General features: G+C 50.7%; 1 protein-coding gene across 1 annotated transcript in view; it reads left to right on the top strand.

Annotated features, from left to right (window-relative positions):
* Positions 1-573: 573 nt before the first annotated feature.
* MAPT (microtubule associated protein tau) overlaps positions 574-20907 on the top strand; it is a 96517-nt gene continuing 76183 nt past the window's right edge. Inside the window, 1 exon segment of the mRNA XM_042966931.1 lies at positions 574-646. The gene's annotated coding sequence lies outside the window, so the exon portion shown is untranslated.

Raw genomic sequence — 20907 nt, forward strand, 5'->3', positions numbered from 1 at the left:
AGGCCTTGAGGTCCAGGCTGGACGGACTGCGGAGCTACGTGGAAACACGCCCAGGACATTTCTGAAATAGGACATCACCCCCCGGGACAGGAAGGATAAGGGGCAGCGGATCTGGGGACAGAGCACCAGCCCCTTGGCGAACCCAGGGGGCAACCGAGTGACTCTCCCAAGGGCGGAGACCCCTCAGACAAGACAAAGGCTCCAGCCGCGGGAGGAGACCCAGGGTGCGCGTGCGCCACAAAACGCGCGTGCGCTTGGCTGCCAGCTCCGCGGCCCGAGGTGCGGGGGGGAAGGGAGACAAGGGAAGGGAGGCGTCAAGAGCAGTGAGCCAGGCGGCGGGGGAGGGCCGAGTGGTGCGGCGCTCGCGCGCGCCCACTGGTGGCCGGAGGAGAGAACGCCCACGGAGCGCTCGATGCCCACCCCTCCCTTGGGGAGGCTCGCGCTCCCGCTGCTCGCGCCTGCGCCGCCCGTCGGCCTCGGGAGCGCGCCCTCTCCCTGGTGCGCGCGCTCGCAACCTCCGCCACCCACCAGCTCCGGCACCAGCAGCAGCAGCGCCGCCGCCGCCGCCGCCCACCTTCTGCCGCCGCCACCACAGCCACTTTCTCCTCTCTTTCCTCTACTGTCCTCGCCCTCTGTCGACTATCAGGTAAGCGCGTAGCTCCTAAATCTGCCTCCCCGTCCGCCCCCTTGCACCCCCATGCTGCCAGCTCCTCGCCCCCTGCGCAGAGATGGGTTTCATGAGGTAAGCATAGGTCCGAGGCAACAGCGGGGGCCCCTCCTTGGCGCCCTGTGCGCCCTGGAGCTGGGACCGGGGGCGTCTTGGAAAGAGGACCCATGCAAGGGATGCACGTATGCGTGTGTGTGTGTGTGTGTGTGTGTGTGTGTGTATGTGTGCTGAGGGGGTGTCCATGCGACACCCGGCAGAGGTTGTGCGCGAAGGGTGGGGCGCGGATGGTGGTGACCTGGGGGAGGGGGCTGCTGTGCACTCTGGATCGTCACCTTTTGCCGCAATGGGCGTGTGTCTATGTGTGTGTGTTGGGGGTGTCCAATGACGACCCCCGAAACCGAACCTGTAATCCAATTTCTCTGCTTCGGTTTGCTATAAGCCCTTCAGGAAGGTATGGATCCGGTTCTAGAAAAGATGACTCCCTGCCTGCCCCTCCCTACACCTCCCCGGCAGCAATTCCATTGGGGCTTTCGCTGCCCCTGATTTAAGGCGGTGGCCCACCCCCTCCCCGTTTTCCTCCTTCAAAAACCCGCAGGGGACATTTGGGGGCTGGGAGTGGAATCGGGGAGATGGGGAGGGGTCCAGGCGCTGTCACTTTAGTCGCCCTTCCCCCTGCGCGCGCCTGGCACCGAGACGCGAGCAGCGCCGTGCCCGAGAGAAGGTAGTGCGCGGATCCCGATGTGGAGGCTCGGAAAGGCGAAAGGCTGGAGTCACCTGGCCTTGCGATGTGGAAAGACTCGGCATCGGCGGATCCCGGCTCGCTCGCTCTAGCAGCCGCAGCCCCGCACAGACGCGCGCGGGGGCTGCAGGTGCATTTCGGGGCGGGCCCCTTTCTCTGCGCTCTGCGCCTGGCGTCCAGCGTGTGCGCTCCCTGTCGGAGGCGCGGGGCTGGCGCGCAGGGCTCGCCCCTCACTGCGGCAGTGGGTGTGGACCCGGGTGGGCAAGGGGGGGGGGAGTAGGCTGTGCCTCCTCCCACTCCCACCCCTGCTTTTTTTTTCCCCTCCAAACGCGAGGTGCCATCTTTTTGCGGCGTGTCACGTCTTTACGGTTCCGTGCCAAGCCGGGTGGCTGGGCTTTGGAGGACAGGGCGAGGACTGTAATTAAAGGGGGAGAGGGGTAATCAGAGCTGGAATCTTGGTGTTTTGCTGTGGGCTTGAGCTCTGGGGGCGTTCACCCGGAATCTTTCTCAGGGACTAGCTGCTTTGTTTGTAGGGCTTACGTGATCTGCGTTGCCAGCCCTAGTTTTTTGGCTCTTATCGATGAGGGTGTTTAACCAAGGTTCCCGCCCCTCCCCCTATTTTCCGCCCCTCATTTTCGAGCCCTTTGTTAGATCTCGGGCTTGCTGGGGTCAAGGAACTCGAGTCACAGCCCCGAGGGCATGCCTGGAACGGGCGTGACCCCGCGCGGCCCCCTCCTGGAGCCGGGCCGCGCGCCAGGAACCGTCCACCGAGCCGAGGGGCTGGGATTGGAGGTCTCCGAGATCTCTGCGGGGGGACGCTCTGCGGGGTCCCTACACCCCAAGAGGCCTGGGGGGGACCACACTCCACCAGGCTGCCCACCAAGGGGCACCGGCGACACTCAGGAGGTGGCGGGGACAGCGCGCAGTCGGAGACCCTCTCCGCTTCATGCCCTGTTGCTTCCCACGCGGGAGAATGTGAGGAGGGGGCAAAAGGGTTCGTCGGGTGCTTCGGGCCACACCCATTTTTTCCAGAGATGACTGGGGGAAGGGGGCACGGAGGGGAGGTTGCTATGGAAACCACACGCGTCCCGAGAAAGGACCCTGGGGCGTGGCCCCGCCCCTTCCCAGCAGAGATTGAGAACCCTAGGGACTGGCGAGGCCGCGGCCCCTCCATCTTCCGCAGGAGGGAGACACCCCCCCTCCCCCGACACACACACACGCATCCCTGACTGAGCCGGTGGCTCTTCCTCATTGGCCTCCGGCGGCCGCAGCCACCCAAATCAGCGTCCCTCATGTATTTTTTATTATTGTGGCCGAATATTATTTTGGAAACGTGCAAGATTTTAACTTAAAAGCCCGAGTTCACCGCGACCCTTGAAACGAAGCGGGGGAGCGGGGAGCGGGAAAGGGGAGCACGGACCTCCGGCAAAGGAGTCCGAGCCTCGCCCTCCTGCGTAGAGCCTCGTCCGCCCGGTTTTCTGGTTAATTCTATCGCTGAAAACTGATGCGGGGGCGCAGTTCCGAGAGGGATGAGCATCTCTGAAACCGAATCATCCACACGAGCTGCACAGATTGATCTGAATGTCCGGGAAATGGCCCGGCTCAGGGTCGAGAGTCCACCTGGGGCCAGGCCGAACCTTCCCGCTGTGGCGTCGGAGATCGGAGCCCGGGTAGTGCCCGGCCTCCCTGCAGAGTTGGGTCCGCCCCGGGCGGGTTGCAGTAGAGGCTCAGGGATCGCTTCCAGGCTCTTCTCGGCTCGCCCCCCTCCACCTCCTCCACCCCCGCTACCTTAGAGCTGGGCTCGGAATTCTGGTTGTTTGCAGAGCGAGGGTCTCGTAGCCGCCCTGAGAACTGGTAGTCCATGGCCAAGGTTGCCCAGGGCGGACCCCGGGCGGAGAGGTCGCCTCCTGTCGGTTGGGGGAAAGGGAGCTTTGCCGGGAGCGAGCACATTTAGCTCAATGCTTAGGAACAAAGCGCAGTCCAGACGTCCGTGATTTTGCTCCATTTTGAAATGTGTTGGCGCTTTGGTGGGGCTGTCGGTAGGCAAGGCCTGGGGGGCTGCTAATGGAGGAAATACCGGGGCCAGGGGCTGGGTGTTCATGCGCAGATCGGGAAACACCATCCCAGCTCTGAGCGCGGCTCTGAGCGTGCTTGAACTAAACGGCTTCCCCACCCCAGGATCTCAAGGGATGCAGCATGTGTGCCCACGCTGCGACAGGAAATGTCCATGCACCGATCCGAGGGCCATCAACTCCTGTCCCCAATCCCCATCCGGCGGGAGCTCCTTTACGTCCCTGGAGACCTCACTTAGCCTCTGGCACCCAGGAACCTTCAGGCCCCCGGCTCCAGCTGGACTGAGTTGGGATGGATGATGGAACCTGCGACAGCCGCCTGGCTCTCCAAGCCACCTTGCCTGTGCTCAGGCTCAGTAGGGTGGCTTTTTTTTTTTTTTTTAATCCCCATCCCTTCAAATGACATGTCCATAATTAATTAAGGTATTATTTTGCATTTTATGATGCTACTTAGGTTTGCTAGGGAAGAATTGCTTATCCATTCCTCCATCCCCAAACAATAAACAAATTGCCACCCCACCCCACCCCACCCCCATCCCAGTGCCTGGTCTGGAGTCACTCCTGGAGCTAATCAATTCCTTGACCAGTAGTTGCTTCTGTAACGGGTTGTGTTTACTGCAGTAACCTGGCTTGACTCTTGGTGTTGCCTTTGGATAGTTTGCAGGAGAGTTTTGTTGGCTTTGCTGTTTTTTGGACGAGTGACAGTCCATGACTGTGTGCCTGCCCTACACAGACCTCGTCCGCACCTGCCCGTGATGGAAGGGCGTGGCTTTTAACTGGTTTCTGGTATTAGGCTCAGCATCCTTGACAGGAACAAAAGAAATGGATTATTCCCATAAATTGCAAGAAGAAAACTTAGAATCAGTTAGACTGAGAAAGGGTCAGATCAATTCCATTTGGAGAAGAGCTCCTTCTACTGAACATGACCTTTGACCCCCATGCCCTTTGAGGGCAGTGCCAGCCTGGAGGTATGACAGGATTGTGGTGACCTTTGTTTAGGTTGGATTTCCTTTCTGCCCTTTTAACATCAGTTCATGAAGCCCATTTGTTGACCACTTTAAGAAATTGTGTTTTATTCCCCCTTCCTTCAGCATTTATGTATATGGTCTGAGTGGCTTCACAGCTTGTGTGTGTGAAAGGATGTTAGTTTTCTAGTGAAACGTGTAATAGTTTTCCAACTAGATAGTTTTGTCCTTACTCCCACCTTGAAAAAAGAATCACTCAAAAACAAATAAAAACATGCCCAGGGGCTTAATACAGTGCTGGACATCCAATAGGTATTTGGTCCATACCCATTTAACAAATCAATGGGTAAAATGGGAAAATGCAGGTCAAAAAGGTGGCAAAGAGAAAGTAGAATGGGAGGGGGGTGCCTACTCAAGGTCATGGCATCAGGAAGGTTTGGGAACAAATCCAGTCCAGTTTGTCCCTTTCTCAGTGTCCAAATGGCACCCCTCAACCTGCTTCTGCCCTTTGGTGCACCTCCACACCCTCCCTCCCCTGCTTCTGAGCCACCCCCCTTCTCGGTACAGCACTTCCTGGCTCATGTCACCCTGGTTGGCCAGAAGAGTGCTGAAGAGGGAGGAAGGGAGAGAGACCACACAATCCCACCCTGCCATCTCTGGGACTGTAGGCGCTCCCGGTACCCGAGGTCAGAAGGACGGAGGTGGGAAACCCCATTGGCCTCTGCCACTCCCCGTCCTCCCACCCAGCCCTTTTCATGATCCCGCTTCAAAAACTGCCCTCCGACACCTCTACACCCCCAGAAATATCCACCTGACTAGTCACCCCCAACTCACCACCCTAGGTGCTTCTGCTAGTGCCTTGCAGGAACACTCGCATGGAGGGGCACCTGAGCAAGTGGTGAGAGGAGAAGGCTCCTGCCTCACCAACCGGGCTGCAGCAGAGAGAGAAACCTGATCTTCCAGCCGGGACTCTCTGCTGTTTTCCTGTAAAACAGTGGGTCTCAGCTCCCGGGGCCACTGACATTTCTAGAGACATTTTTTATTTTCACAGCTCAGGAAGAGTTGTGGCATCTAGTGGGTAGAGGCCAGGAATGTTGCCAAAGGTCCTGCAAGCCACAGGACAGTCTGCCACATCACAAAGTATCCGACCCCAAATGTCACTAGTACTTGAAACATTGTTACTCTGGTCCTCTTAACGTGGCAGCTTATGTTCCTCAAGTGCCTTTAAGGAGGCATTGTTCTAAGTGCTCCCCAGAGATGATCTCATTTAGTTCTCACGGCAGCCCCCTTTGGTAGTAGGTGCTGTTACTGTCTCTGTTACATATGGAGAAACTGACGTACAGAGAGGTTTAGTAACTCACTAAAGGTCACACAGCCAGTAAATGGTAGAGCTGGGATGTCTGACACTAGCCACCTCCCCTTCTCAGCTACACATGGCTTTAGTAGGCCTTTGTGGGCTAGCCTGGAAACCCAAGCGTGCTCTGTAACATTGACCCAGTGAGAGTATTCAAGTTCCAGAGCCACTGATTCACAAAATGAGCTTTTGAGAGAGTCTGTAATTGGAACACAATCTAAAGCTCACAATTTCTGATCTAGCCTTGACACGTGGAGCAAGGGATTTCACTCAGCCTCTGTGCCTCTGTTTATAAAACAAAGAGAAAATATCCCAGGGACCTTAAACCCAGGAAGCCCCAAACCCAGGTTTTCAAGACCGCTCTATCATACAAAAGAGCAGCTGGGTCCGATTGACTCAGATGAGGCTAGAAATCAAGACTGGGGGCTCATGACATAGATTCCGCTATGGTCAGGGTCAAATCACTGAAGTTTTAGGGACGGCAGATTCTCATCTTAGGTCCTGCCCCTGTGAGAGATTGAAGCTCTGGCACCAACCAGTGGGACCAGCTCTGAGCCTGTGGCTGTGAGTTGAGTTGGATGGGCATGGAAAGGGCCTCATGCAAGAATCTCGGGGCTCCCTTGGCAAAGGTGCTACCTGCTTCTTGCTTCCTGGGGCCCAAGCTCTGCAGGAAGTATTCCTTTATGCTGTGACTTAGAGGGACTGCCTAGAATCCTTCATCCCCAGGACTCACTGCCCCTCCACCCTGGGAGAAGTTTGGAGGCCACTGTAATCCCACAGCCTCCCCTGTACCCTGTGTGGGCAGTCAGACATATACCATACCCATCAGTCTCACCCCAATTACCTCGCCAAAAGGGTTACTGTCCAAGAATGCGTTTCCTTCTCCAGGCGCCATGTTCCTGCCACCTCCAGGTTTCTTTTCTGCACAGATGGCCTCTGCCTGAGTGTGGGGAAGCAGTGTGAGGCCAGCTCGGATGGGTTTTGAGCTTTTTGAGTTCTCTGATTCGGAAGCATCCTGCAGGTGTGCAGCCATGTGGGCTAGAATCGGCTTCCACAAAATACAAATTTGAATGACTTCCAGGTGGATTATCTGAATTTGTTTTTGCTTTGTTGACATTTTAGCGGGTTCTGTACTTGCTCCAATCAGGGACGCTATTGAAAGAATCCCCCCAAAATGTATTTTGTGCCTCAGCTGTTGAAGGAAGGTTTGTGAATACCTTGCAGGCAGACACCGTTTCTTCCTCAACAGGCCCTCAGTGCAAGGCACTGGCCGGCGGCAGAGAGAGGTATTACTTTTGGTCAGTTGTTTAAGGGTGTGGACTCTGATCAGACCTCTTGGGTGCAAATCCCGGCTCCCCCACTCACTGTGGGACCCGAGCTGTATTGTCCCCCAAGAATTTGGTGTTGTCCCCAAACTGGGGTATGCCAGTACCTATCTCACTGGTTGCTGTGAGGTTTAAAAGGGGGTGGGGGGTGATGCAGTGCTTAGCCCAGGGCTTGGCACCTAGTAAATTGCTCAGTGAATGGTCTCAAGGGCAGCAGCCTCTGGATCAACGCTGGTGACTGGATGAATGTTCAAAGGCATCTACCGACCCTACTGATGGAATCACTTGTAACAGATAAATTGTTACACTGAGTAAGGCTCGAGCTACAAGTAGGCACCTGCCCAGCTACCCCTGGAGCCAGGCTGGAAGTGGGTTCCCCGACTTCACACACACCCGTGTTTAAATGTGCAGACAGAACTCTTGCCACAGGCAAGCAGAATGACTTGTCATCTGTTGTCCGTGCTTCTGTCCTCTTCCTTCCTGAAATCCACTCCACGCCAGGAATAGACTGTGTAATCAACATGCCAGCCTGAGCCGGACCACGCCCTCCCACCATCCCGGAACGGTGACCTGGCTTAGCTAACGCATGGATTCAGAGCTCTTACTTGTAACTCACTGAATAAAAAGTGAGCGAGGATGGGCTTGGGAAGGTAATGGAAGGCAGTGGAGGAGACGATTTACAAATGCGTTGAACTTGGTAAACTGGTAAGCAGGCTTCATGGTCAAGCAGGAAATGTTAAACAAAACAAAATGGACATGTTCTGAATCCAGGGAACTCCCAAGCATCTGATAAGCATGTTCATATCTGAATTTCTAAATCTGGTTTAACAAGCCTTCCTATCAATGAAATGAAAACTGAGGGTCATAATACGTTAGTTTTTCAAAGCCATTCCATCAGAAAAACCATTACAAAATGATGCTCTTGGTGTTTGGATCAGCTGGTTGGAATTTCTTGTCTTTTTTTACCTAAGCCACACTCATAATACGTTGGTTAGGACTTCAGATTTTAGTTCCTTGGAGAAAGGGCTTACACTACAGAGGAATCTGAATGCAGAATCTCTCTAGCATTTTACTATTTTGTTCACAGTCTGTAACATTTTGTTTGACAGTAAAAAATTACTCATCTTTTTTTTAATTTCTTAAAAAAAATTTTTTTTTAATGTTTATTTATTTTTGAGAGAGAGAGAGACACCGTGAGCTGTGGAGGGGCAGAGAGAAAGGGAGACACAGAATCGGAAGCAGACTCCAGACTCTGAGCTGTCAGCACAGAGTCCCACACGGGATGTGAGGCTCAAACTTGGGGCTCAAATTCATGAACTGCGAGATCACGACCTGAGCCGAAGTTGGACTCTTAACCAACTGAGCCACCCAGGTGCCCCCAGAATTACTCATCTTTATGAAATGTTTCCAAAGCCTTCAACTGGATTTTCCTAAAACCAGTTAATGGTTTTAAGAGTTTGCCCTTCATTTTGCACTTGAATCTCATTAGCTTGCATCTTATTTAAATGATGGAGTTATTGTAACAAGTGTGAAAGATTGGCTGTGGTAGGAGGAGGCCTTGGCTGTGGACATCAGGCCCTGTGGACCCAGCCTTGAATATTTACAGTCCTTCCTTCCTGCTTCTTGCATGGTGACAGCTAGGACAGGACCTACTGTGGAGACTTTGGTATTAAGTGAATGGTGGGCAGTCCCCCACCCTCTCCCCACATCTTTTCCCTGCCCACCAGGACTAGCTCAGCACTTTGAGTCCATTCACAGAGAATCCTGGTTTAAGGGAGTGTTGCAAAACTCTCCCCATAAGACTCAAAATAAACGTAAATCCCTCTTACTATATTAATTCTCCATAGTGAAGGAATTTTAGATCAAGGTCCAACAATTAAAAACCATTGTAAATCAGCACGTTAGAATTAAATCTGAAGCTGGTGAAAATAGTGTTCCATTCATGGTCCTTCCTTTGCTCTTGTCCGCTGTCCTGCTCAATCAGGCATCCAATAGAAGAGGGACACAATTATCTCTGGTCCCAGCTTCTGGTTTTCCTACCCACCTGTGGCCTAGTTTTCTATATTTCAAGGAAGGCTGGATGATGTTGTTTTAGGATTAGTCTGCAGTTGTAGCAGAGAAAGGCCAGGATGCACTTTCATCTATATGCCCTCCTCCCCAGGACACCAAGGGGATTAGAAGACCCCTGGGTCCATAATTGCTGTCATGTCATCTCTAGCCGACACAAAATGCCAAGAAGGAAGTGCTGGGAAAGACTAATTCATGGAAACGCGCAACTGTTTCCCTCCTGCATGGCAAAGGACCTGAGTTAGGACCAGTGTTCTAAATTGTGTGTCAGCCGAATTGTCCAGTTCAGCCGTATATTTGAAGGTCATTTCAGAGATGCTTTTTTCCAAACCATTATCTTAACTCACGCTCCCTCTCACAGCCTACCCCTCAAAAAAGAGGCTTATTGGACAATTAATAATCTAAAACCAAGTGCTTTCATGCCCAAGGGAAGTTGACAATGTAAAAAATCTCTTTGGTTTAAAGTATATAGACATATAAATATTATAATTATATATTTAACTGTGAATATTCACTCCCTTATTTGTTGTATGTCTAGACTTTATATATTGAGTTTGCCGAACACCTGAACAGCTTTCAACTTTAGTATTAGCAACGCATCCGAATTTAAGTCAAGGTATATTGGGGCACCTGGGTGGCTCAGTCAGTTGAGTGTTTGACTTCAGCTCAGCTTATGATCTCTCTGTTCGTGGGTTCTTACCCCGCACCGGGCTCTGTGCTGACAACTCAGAGCCTGGAGCTTGCTTCAGATTCTGTGTCTCACGCTGTCTCTGCCCCTCCCTCACTCATGTGCGCTCGCTCACTCTCTCTCTCTCTCTCAAAAATAAATAAACATTAAAAACTTTTAAGTCGAAGTATGTTAATAAGCCAAGCAAAGGATGTATATACAAGTAAGATAGTTGTATATAATTTGCTGTATTGGGGTTCGGTAATAATTGTGGTGTAAATTCTTGTGAACCTGTCCCTTTCAAAGTTGCCCGTTGCCAAGAATAGCAGTTTGGAAGTCACCAGCCCTTCTGCCATCCACTTTCGTCTTGTCTTTTCCTTAAGAACAGGGAAATTCCACACTGGCCCCAACCCACATGCAGCAGCTGAGTTTCAGCTGGTGCTGTCACCACAAGCCCAGGTTAGAAATGAAGGAATTCGCAGAACATCCCTAAATCCGCTTGAATAAAGAAGCTATCAGTGACAGACTCACCTGAACCTGCTTTAACTCTCTTTAATCTTTCCCCAGGGTTAATCCTGTGGGATGTGCCTCCTGGGCATCTCTACTGGGTTCAGTTCTGCCTCCTGTCGTTCTGAAGTCCCTCCCTTTTTAACACTGCAGGGAGTGATGGCTGCACTCTGTTCCCTGCAGAGTGTTAATAAAGACTGAATAAATTGAAATAAATCCCTTTCAGTGTCACTAAAGTGCTATAAATAATTATGAACCAATGCTTGATGCCTGATGGGAAATGCACGGGAAAAAATTTTTTTTTAACTGGCAGGATTCATGTTATAAGTTGACAATCTGGGCCAAGTGAAAAAGAACTTAAAAAAAAAAAAAGATCTCCTTATCATTTATTGCTGGCAAAAATGAATTCCAGAAGCTAACCGTCACCTCATTTTGTGGACCCGTTATCACCCGCTGCGTGGGCTTGCCAAACCCTGAATTTAATTGCAGCCTTTCCTACTTGCCAACTGAGAGACTTGTGGGGAAGTTAAAGATTTCCTGTACCTCCATTTTTGTATCTGTAAAATGGGGATTGTGCAGTCCCCCAGCCCCAAGTGGATGATAATGTGGGCTCCCTTCTCACTGGGTAGTTGCAGAACTGAAATAAAACCATCTATGAGAATTCATTTGAGCTTCTCAGAAGACAGGTACCACAGGGAGTGGGGATCCCTCCCGGGAGCCAGAGTCAGGCGCCAGACCTGAAGTCTCTCGTGGGTTGAATGGAGCCTGATGCCTGAAATAGTACACCTGTGGCCCCCTTGCCCCCCTCTTGCGGGCCAGACGGTGCAGGCTCATTCCCAGGGGTGAGCACCCGTCAGCAGGGCCTGCACCCAGGATGGATGGACAGGCGGCTGCAATCCAGCCTGTACGGGTTGTATCTGTCCCCCTCTTCCCAGAGGAGGCCTAAAGCCAGGGTGCAGGACAGGACAGTGGGTGGAAGTGCCCGTAGCATAATCTCAGGTGATATCCTGCCCCTGCCAGTGCCGACTTCTCTGGAGAGGGGCTGGAGCTTTCCTGACACCCCCAGATGGAACATCCTAGGAGCCCTTCCATTTTCCCTGGGGGTTTTCAGTTTCCTCCTAATCAGACAGGGACTTGCTACAGAACCTTCTATTTCTAATGAGGCCTGGGAGCAGCCTCTTCCGGCTACCGGGTGGTTAGCCCGGGTCGGGAACCGATTAAGGCAAGAGTGATTGAATTAAAGGTTGGAGTTGACAAGGGGGTATAATATTCTGTTGGCTCTTTGGTGGCAAGAACTCAGTGAAGTCTCATTCATGGAAGCGCTTGCTGTTGGGATTTGAACTGACTGGAGCTGGGCTGCCGTCTAGCTGTCTTTGCCCAGGGAACGGAGAAACCCGGTTTCTCAGGCGTGTGCATGGTGGGTAGTATTTCAGGGCAGGTGTGTAACCCCAGCCCGACTTCCCTACTTCAGACCAACTTAATGCACTCCCTACTGGTCCAAGTTGGTTTTATTGTATGAAGATGCTGATAATAACGGTACCAGCCAGTTGCATTTATTTTACTAAAAACATCGCCTTATTTAACCCTCACTACACAACCCCCGCCCTCTGAGGCAGGGATCATCATCCCCATTTTGCGGGGCAGCAGACTGAGGCCCAGAGAGATCTCGGCCGGGGACACAGCCAGATCGCACTTCTCTGCAGCTCCTGTGCCTCCTGCCTTCAGTGCCTCCCCTCTGGGTCCGCTCTCCAGGCCAACAGGCATGTCTTTAGTGCTAATGACCAGAGAAACTGTGCCCTCCAGCCTCCCTGAATGGGTCGTATGTAACCTGAGCCTGGAGAAGGTATCTTAAACCGAAAGCTAGCCTCTAAACTGGGCTGTTGTTTCATGTTGCCGGTGACGGCAGAACCAAATTTAGTGTCGTGGGCAGGTCGACAGTTATCAAACAGAACAGCTCGTTTTTCTTCCAGTTCACATAAAGCATGAAAAATCTCCACCCCTGCCACACTTCCGTGGAGGGGTATGTGTGACCCAAGGCTGGCACAGGTGGCCAGGAGGGGTCCGGTGTGTAAACTCAGGGGAGATGACATTCAGGTTCCCGGGCAGTGTCTACAGGGAGAAATTTCATTGAAAGTGGGCATTTTCCCTGGACCAGGCAGACGGCTGTTGTTAGGAAAAAGGGTCAAGGTGGGAGGGAGGGAGGGAGAGGGAGGGAAGATGGGTTGAAATACCCAGCCTCTTGGTGTACCGTCTGATCCCCTTCATACAACCATCCACTTGATTTCCCCCATGTCTACGCCACTGTGGTTCATGCTCTAGGACCAGGAAAAGGGGGAGTGATGGGGAACAGAAAAGGGGGGCTCACACAGATGGGGTTGGGTCACACATATTACATATTTAGGATTTGCAACCTCACCAGGTACTTTTAATGGTATTGAAATACATTTCCCACAGCCACTCTTGCATCTGCAGCAAGCTATTTCTCAGTTCTGTTCTTGCCTCCCACCTACTCTGAAAGTTTGTTTTAAGTTTATTTTTTTTATTTGGGGGGGAGGGGCAGAGAGTTGGGGGAGGGGCAGAGAGAGAGGAAGAGAGAGAGAATCCCAAGCAGGCTCCACACTGTCAGCGCAGAGCCCAATGGAGGGGCTCAAACTCACGCACCATGAGATCATGACCTGAGTCGAAATCAGGAGTCAGATGTTCAACCAACTGAGCCACCCAGGCGCCCTCCCCAGGTTTTTTGTTTTTTTTTTTTTAAATCCACTGGCTATAAAGGCAACCCGATACCATATGTGAGATCCCACCTTGGATTTTTGTTTTGTTGGATTTTTCTGGGGGGAAAGACAGAGCAGTAATCATTTCAGTCTACAAATTTTATTCAGGGTGAGTAATACGAGTTGCTCTTCAAGAAAATTCTTAAAAGCACCCCAAAATGGGGCCACCTGGAAGAACACTGTCAGTCTTAGCACTGAGCACAGGCCCGCTTAGCTCTCGTGGACCCCGGTGGGAGCTGCAGGTTTGCACACAGCCCTGGAAGCAAAGTCAGGAGCATGAGAACACTGGGCAGAGGGCAGCTCTCCTGGTCACCCTTTGGACAGGCCAGAGTGTGCTGGCCGCATCTGTGCCTCTGGGTGCAGGGACCTCATCATCAAAGGCTATGGCCACATAATAGATACCAGAACTTCCAGTAGAACAGACCCTGTCCCCCGTGGGCCCAAGTTTGCAAAGAACACTTAGGATGATGAGGCTTTCTGGATGCCCTAATATCTTTCTAGTTTGGACTAATTAGGGAATGGTCAGTCTCATTTAAAAACCCGAGTTACTTTAACACTCTTATCTAGGTATTTGGGAGAGGGAAGTAGCGTAGGAACATTTTTTAACACATAGGCATGAGGAAGAGCTCACGTCTGGGTGGCCTACGTGATGTGATGTCAGGACTCCCCATTCCCCAAATTGCTAATAAGCAGATAGTACTTTACAGTTGATATGATCTCATTTAGTTCTCTTTTTTTTTTAACGTTTATTTATTATTTTTGAGAGACAGGGAGTGAGCAGGGGAGGGGTAGAGAGAGAGGACGATAAAATATGAAGCAGGCTCCAGGCTCCGAGCTGTCAGCATAGAACCCGACACGGGGCTCGAACTCACGAACCATGAGATCATGACCTGAACTGAAGTGGGACACTTAACCACTGAGCCACCCAGGTGCCCCAGATCTTATTTAGTTCTTGATGTGAGCCTGTAAAAATTCTTTTCCCTTTCACAAATCATGAAACTGAGGTTCAAGGAGGTTAAGTGGGGTTCAGGAAAGCTAAGTGGTACTTCAGATCACATGGCTAGTTTTAGACCAACAGGGGATTTGAACCCAGGACTTCTGCTTCTCAAGAGCAGACCTCACCCCTGGCTTTTCCGTCCGTGGCTCTCCACTCATTGTTTTAGCCTGAGGGATCCTACCAACTGCCGGTTCCTGAGTAGAGGGTAGGGGAGAGGAGACCTCACTGCTTCCCACACACCTCCCCAGGACAAAAAAAAAAAAAAAAGTTTTATATATGTATGTATGTGTATATATATATATATATATATACACACACACACACACACACACACACATACATATTAACATACGTATACATATATATATACATATATATATATATATATATATATATATATATATATGGCAGTGACCTGGAATTTTAGCCTGAGGATTTGTACATTATGATAAATAAATGAAAAGATGGCTTTTCCTTCTTAAAAAAAAAAGTCTATTCGGCATAAGATATGTTTGGTGTGTGGTCATAATTTGTGTCCCCCCAAAAGTGCTCCCTGCACCCCAGCAGTGGGGAGCAAGGAGCAGTGCAGGTGAAGGGAGAAGATGAAAGTCCAAGTAACCCCGTTCTGGGTCAAACTGGTAGGGATGCCCTGATGGTTTGCTTCGTGGTCATCACCCACATTTCCAGGGATGCAGAAGACCCGGAAAGAGGGGAAAACCTCCACGGTGTTAATTAACACAGACCTGCCTAAGTAACACATCCTATAATACAAGTTTTTTTTCATAACTAAAGGCTAAAAGTGGTTGCTAGAATTTAAAGGTAATTAGTAAATTAATGGGGTTTCTCTCTATACGACTAGTTTCAAAGCAAATTGATTAAAACCCTCCTCCTTCACATTACTAGTGTCCATTATTTGGTGTTTAATTTCCACAACGTTGTCTCATTCCACTTTTTTTGGGCTTCCCCCAGGGAATGAGGCTCCCTAACACATCCGTCTGTTGGCCAATGTTTTGTTCATCTTTGTATCCTCAGTGCCTAGCACATGAATTCTGTGCAAGTGGCACAGAATAAAGGCTCGGTAATTGTTTGGTGAATGAATGAATGGATGAGGGAGTGAATTCAGTACTGATGAAAACCTAAGGCCTTTCTTTTATTTTTTGAATATTTTTTAAGTTTATGTATTTATTTTGAGAGAGAGGAAGAGCAAGCGAGGGAGGGGCAGAGACAGAGGGAAGGAGAGAAGCCCAAGCAGGCTCCGTACTGTCAGCACAGAGCCCGATGCGGGGCTTGAACTCACAAAACCGTGAGATCATGACCTGAGCTGAAACCAAGAGTCTGATGCTTAACCGACTGAGTCACCCAGACACCCCAAAACTTAAGGCCTTTCTTAAAGAGACTTGCAGGTATGTAACTCATATATTTGTGAGTGATGTGCCACTTTATGATTTTAATACCCAATCATTTTATATCAAAACAATTCTGGGGCACCTGGCTGGCTCAGTTGGTGGAGCATGCAACTCTTTTTTTTTTTTTTTTGGTAGTTTTCATGTTTTTATTTAAATTGCGGTTAATTAATGTATAGTGTAATATTAGTTTCAGGAATAGAATTTAGTGATTCATCACTTACATACAACAGCCAGTGCTCATCACAAGTGCCCTCCTTAATCCCCATCACTCATTTAACCCAGGAGTGTGCAATTCTTGATCTTGGGGTTGTGAGTTCGAGCCCCCCGTTGGGTGTAGAGATTACCTAAAAATTAAATCTTTAACAACAACAAAACAATTCCAACACTATTTTTTCTCTTAATGCTTTCACACAAATGACCTGGAGTGGGGAGGGGTGCAGGTCAGCATTTTGAGTGTTAGAAGGGGAAATATGTACACTACTTGCCAGAATCTTTTAAAAAGCTAAGACTTTGTATTGGTCTAAGCCTTAAGATTCTCCCGAAAACCAGAATGAGCCCTGCTTCAAAGACCAAAGATGTTGATGGGCAGGACTGGGTGTGAGGCCTGGTCCCTAAGCTCATACTGGGAGGGGTGGTGAGCAGGTAAAGGTGAGCGGCTTAAGTCCCTGCCTCCTGGGGAGAGGCTCAGGCCCAGGGAGGGCTGTCAGAATTAGCGAATTAAAACCCTGGATGCCTGGTTAAATTTGGACTTCAGATAAACAACAGTTTTTGTGTGTGTTTTTTTTTTAGTATAAGTGTGATGGGCTACATAAATGCTCCCCAAGGATATCGGATCCTAATTCCCAGAACCTGTGACTATGACCTTATTTGGCAAAAAGGATCTTTGCAGATGTCATTCAGTGAGGGATCTTGAGGAGAGATTCTACTGCATTGTCTGGGCGGGTGGTAAATGCAGTGTCCTTACAAGAAGGAGGCAGGGAGACGAGAAGACCCCGTGACTGATGATGGAGGCACAGGTTGGAGCGACGTGGAGTGATGTCGATCGCAGCAGCCATCAGAAGTCGGAAGAGGGAAACAAAGGATGTTCTCCTAGAACTTCCGGTAGGAGGGAGACCTTGCCAACACCATGGTTTTGTCCCAATGATCTGATTTTGGAACTCTGGCCTCCACAACAGTGACAGAATAAATACCTATTGCTTTAAGCCACTCAGTCTGCAATTTATTGCAGTGGCCCCAGAAAACTCACACACAAAGTATGTCCCACGCAGTCTTTGGGACATACTTACATTTAAACAGTTGTTGTTTATCCAAAGTTCAGATTTAACTGGTTGCCCTCTATTTTATCTGGCAACCCTGATTGCCAGGGCCAAAGAAAGGGGCTTTAGTAATTTGCAGGGAAGCTGGTTGAGGCTCTCAGGAAGTGGACATCCTTACACTAGGAGTCTTTGTGAGCATTTGTGAACACAGTTCCACTGAACCCGTTTGAACTTTACTCTGGACAAAAAAGGGGGGCAATTAGACAGGTGTTAATGATTTATTCTTTCAACAGTCACTTGAGCAACTTCCTATAAAGCAGCAGCTCTGTGTGAGGGCAGAGGGGTAGGACATGAATTGATCCAATACCTGATGAATCCTGCCAGATAAATCCCGTGAAATATTGATAACACCCGAGCTCGGGTGATTCCACGGCACGTTTCTGATACCTGAGCTGCCCCTGGGAGTCCCGCACCCTTCCTGCGGGGTGGCGGGGCCCACGCAGAACCCGGGCGGTCCCCGGGCCCTCGGGTTGTGAATCCTGCTCGCAGAATCCACGTTGTTAGAGCTTTAAGGGACCTTGGGTCATCCAGAACAGGCAGGGGGTCCTGGGACACCTCAGAATTGCCCCAGACATCTTACCAAAATACCAAGCCTGGGAAAAGAGAAAAACAGATAGTTTACAGGAAAAAAGCAAGAAAAAAAAAAAAAAAGGGTGGGGACTGAAAAGATGCTCGACTTCACCAGTTATAAAGGACCGCTGATAAAGCCACAGAGAGATGCCACTGTCCCGTGGATCAGGTAGCAGAGATCTGGAGGGGAGGTAACCCTGCAGCTGGCTGGCGTATGCTGTCACCTCCTCTGGAGAGAAATGTGGCTGATCCATCAGATGCCCTTTGACAGAGCATTGCCACTTCTAAGAATTTATCCTCGGTATGTGAGCAAAGGCATCTGTGGGAGGATGCACTGGGGAGCCGTCTGTTATGCAAAAGTCTGGAAATAATGGATATGGAACTGGTTAATTAAAGTGTGGTCCCCCCCATCCGCCCGAAACGCACTGCTGTGGTCGACAAGGAGGAGCTGTCCTGTGTTCCCGCTTGAATAAAAAAGAGGGAGGATGCCTGTCAATGAGGCCGTGTATGTGGAGCCTGGCTGGGAGGAAAATGAAAATCAGGTTTCGATGTAGCCTCTGGGGAGAGAGATTGTGGGTGCTGGCAGGGAACGTCATTGTCACTCACTCTGAACTCTTTTCAACTGTTGATGTTTTACATCGTGTGTATTTTTTTTTAAGCTAAATTCATAGATATGCTCAGGCTCATATATATGCTCACTTCAGACGGATGAAAATCTCTGGAAGGAGGGTTCTTTCAAAGGCCCCCCCAGGGGAAGCTGACAGGCATGACATCCCTGGTGGAAAAACTCTTCATCCTCTAATTTCAGAGAGATGGAACCTCTGTGACATTTGTGGGCTAGCCTGGGCGCATCATTGTCTTCGACGAAGGGCCTTCCGGATGAGTTACAGGAATCCGACTTACCAGGAGCACACACACTGTGGGGGGTGTGTGTGTGTGTGCAGCATATCTGAAGTGTGTAATTGAACACACAGAGCACCTGCTGGAGCACTCCCTTGAGATAGAGGTGGATGGGGCAGGAGGACAGGGGAGGTGAGCTACCGTGTTATTTCAGTGCCCAAGCCTTGTTGTGCTTTGGGACAACCCAAACTAGCCCCACGAGCCACCCTGGTCCCCAGAGTGCCTGGTAGCCTGCGTTCCAGGTGAGCCGCCCATGGATGAGTTCTCTGGGGCGAGGCTGGATGATGCACCACTTTACAATTTTCGTGCCCAATCCTTTTATATCAAAAACAACTTCAGTGCTGTTTTCTATCTTCTTGCTTTCACACAAATGACCTCATCCTCCCACTGCTAGCCGGGTGGCACTTACCGTTTGGAAGGGGGGAAAAAAACAGAAGCTGCCATTCTAGAACCTCAGCAGTGGGGACAAAGGTGAGGCGCTTTCTGGCCGCAGCCCTGCCTCAGGGGACCTGGCACCGCGGCCTGTCTCCCGCGGAGTAACTTTCGTGAGCAGCTCCACACTCTGCTCCAAGGCCTTGCCAGAGTCCCTCCAGAATCCCCCATGTTCCTCGAAGGACATAGAATGTGGCCCCGAGACCCTGCTCTTTGGGGTCTCCTGCACCCAGAGAAGCAGAAAGACACTTCTAGTCTCCTCTTTCGGGTACAACAGAGCAATTCTCAGAGACCTTCCAATCCTCAGAGGGCCTCATTTCAGTTTTAATTATCGTGTTGCCCGTTGGCTCTCTCCAGAGAGGCTGACAGGCACGGCCACGGCTAGAAGTTCGTGCCCCCCGGCCCTGAGCATCTCCCACTGTTTGTTAGTTAAGGGTCACTCTGCTTGGCCTATAGGACCCTGAACTCTCAGAACCGTGGAGGTGGAAGGACCCCCAGGGGCCACCTGGTCCCAGCAACTAGCCACTGCCCAGACCTCCCCTGCTGCCTTCCTGACAGAGTCACCCAGTGCTCTCATGATGGTGGCTTGTGGCCTCTGTCGACGATGAGATGGGGGGGTGGGGCATGGAGGGAGGATGAAGAAGGGGCCAGCAGGTGGAAGTGTTGGGAGGTGCCCCAGATGTGTGACATCCTTAGAATGGATCACCACTTTCCCTTCAGTGCCTTTTTTCCTTCTCAAGGGACCTTTCCCCCCACACCTCTCCTGCTCTCTGAGGTTATACTGAGAAAAATCCACAGAGGTGCCAGTGCAAGGTGTTAAGGCCCACGAGTTTGGCATTTTAACAGAAGCCAGAGCCACTTGAGAAATGAGGGAACAGCCCAAAGAGGGAAAGTGACCTCCCCAGAGCCACACAGCACGTCCATGGCAAATCTCAGCTAGCACAGGTCTCCTTCCTCCCCTTGCACATCCCCTCCCAGGCTCCACGTGGCTTCCCCGGCAATGGCTGGAGTGCCAGAGGGGGACTCTCAGACCCACCTGGCCAGTCGTGGGCGTCACCTTTCGCTACAGCAGCCAGGCTGAACTGGCTTTACTCCTTTTGAAAGGAGAAGCATACACCCTGCTTAAAAACGCCTGCTAATTTTCCTAGAGAAAGTCCACAATTCCTGGAGGATGCCTGGGTGTCCCAGGTGGAATGGCTTTCCCCTCTGGTGTGCTTAAATAACAGAAGCAACATTTGTTGCTGGAAAATATCCATTAGGTTAATGAGATTTTTCTGCCCACGGAGATGAAGCACTTCCCAGCAGTGGGCATGCTGCGGTTGGACACGTTGCGGTGTGAACAAGAACTTCAGAACCGCCATTCCATTTCGCCCACCCACGTGGTAAGCCCCGCGAGTGGAGTGGGCTCATTCATTTTTCTGTCCACTTTGGCCATTTGCTCCCTTGCTGTCTCCTGGAGCCACCTTGCTGTCATTTCCAAAGTCTGTGCATCCCCTGTTAGCACAAAAGCTGCTCTGGGGGCTCCTGGAAGGTCAGCCCTCCCTGCACCTGCCTGGCCTATTCTTAGCAGCTCAGTTTTCCCCAAGTATTGTTTCAATCATTTATCGTTACCATGTCGTACTCAAGAAACGGACATGAGATGCTATTTATTTACCTACTTCTTCCCGCCCTCCTGAATTGCAGATGAGGTGTGGTGGCAAGGGTGAACGCCTGGGAGGAGGGCAGACCAGGCTTGACGCTTGGCTGTCCCCTCCTGGCTGTGTGACGTTGGGTAAGCAGCTTGACCTCTCTGAGCCTGGTTCCACATCTGAAAAATGGGAATATTAGCTCCTCTCTCTCCGGGCTGTGGTAAGGAGCGGCAATGATTCATATAAATGACGGGACACAGTGAGCGACCAGCTCTTAGTCACACTCCTGAACACCTACCGTGATAATCTGCAAACGTGCCCCTGTGTTATTAAGCTCTCGGAGGCCAGGTTGTGGAACTGAAGATGGGTTACAGAGGGACTGTCACTTTCTACCTTCTGCACTGCATATTTTCCCAAATCCAATAGGTCTGTATTTCTTGTGTGTGTGTGTGTGTGTGTGTGTGTGTGTGTGTGTGGCTAAAAATTTATCATATTAGTAATGATTCTCATTATCAAAACTT

Source organism: Panthera tigris, chromosome E1 (assembly GCF_018350195.1).
Source record: "Panthera tigris isolate Pti1 chromosome E1, P.tigris_Pti1_mat1.1, whole genome shotgun sequence".
Classification (NCBI taxonomy): Eukaryota; Metazoa; Chordata; class Mammalia; order Carnivora; family Felidae; genus Panthera; species Panthera tigris.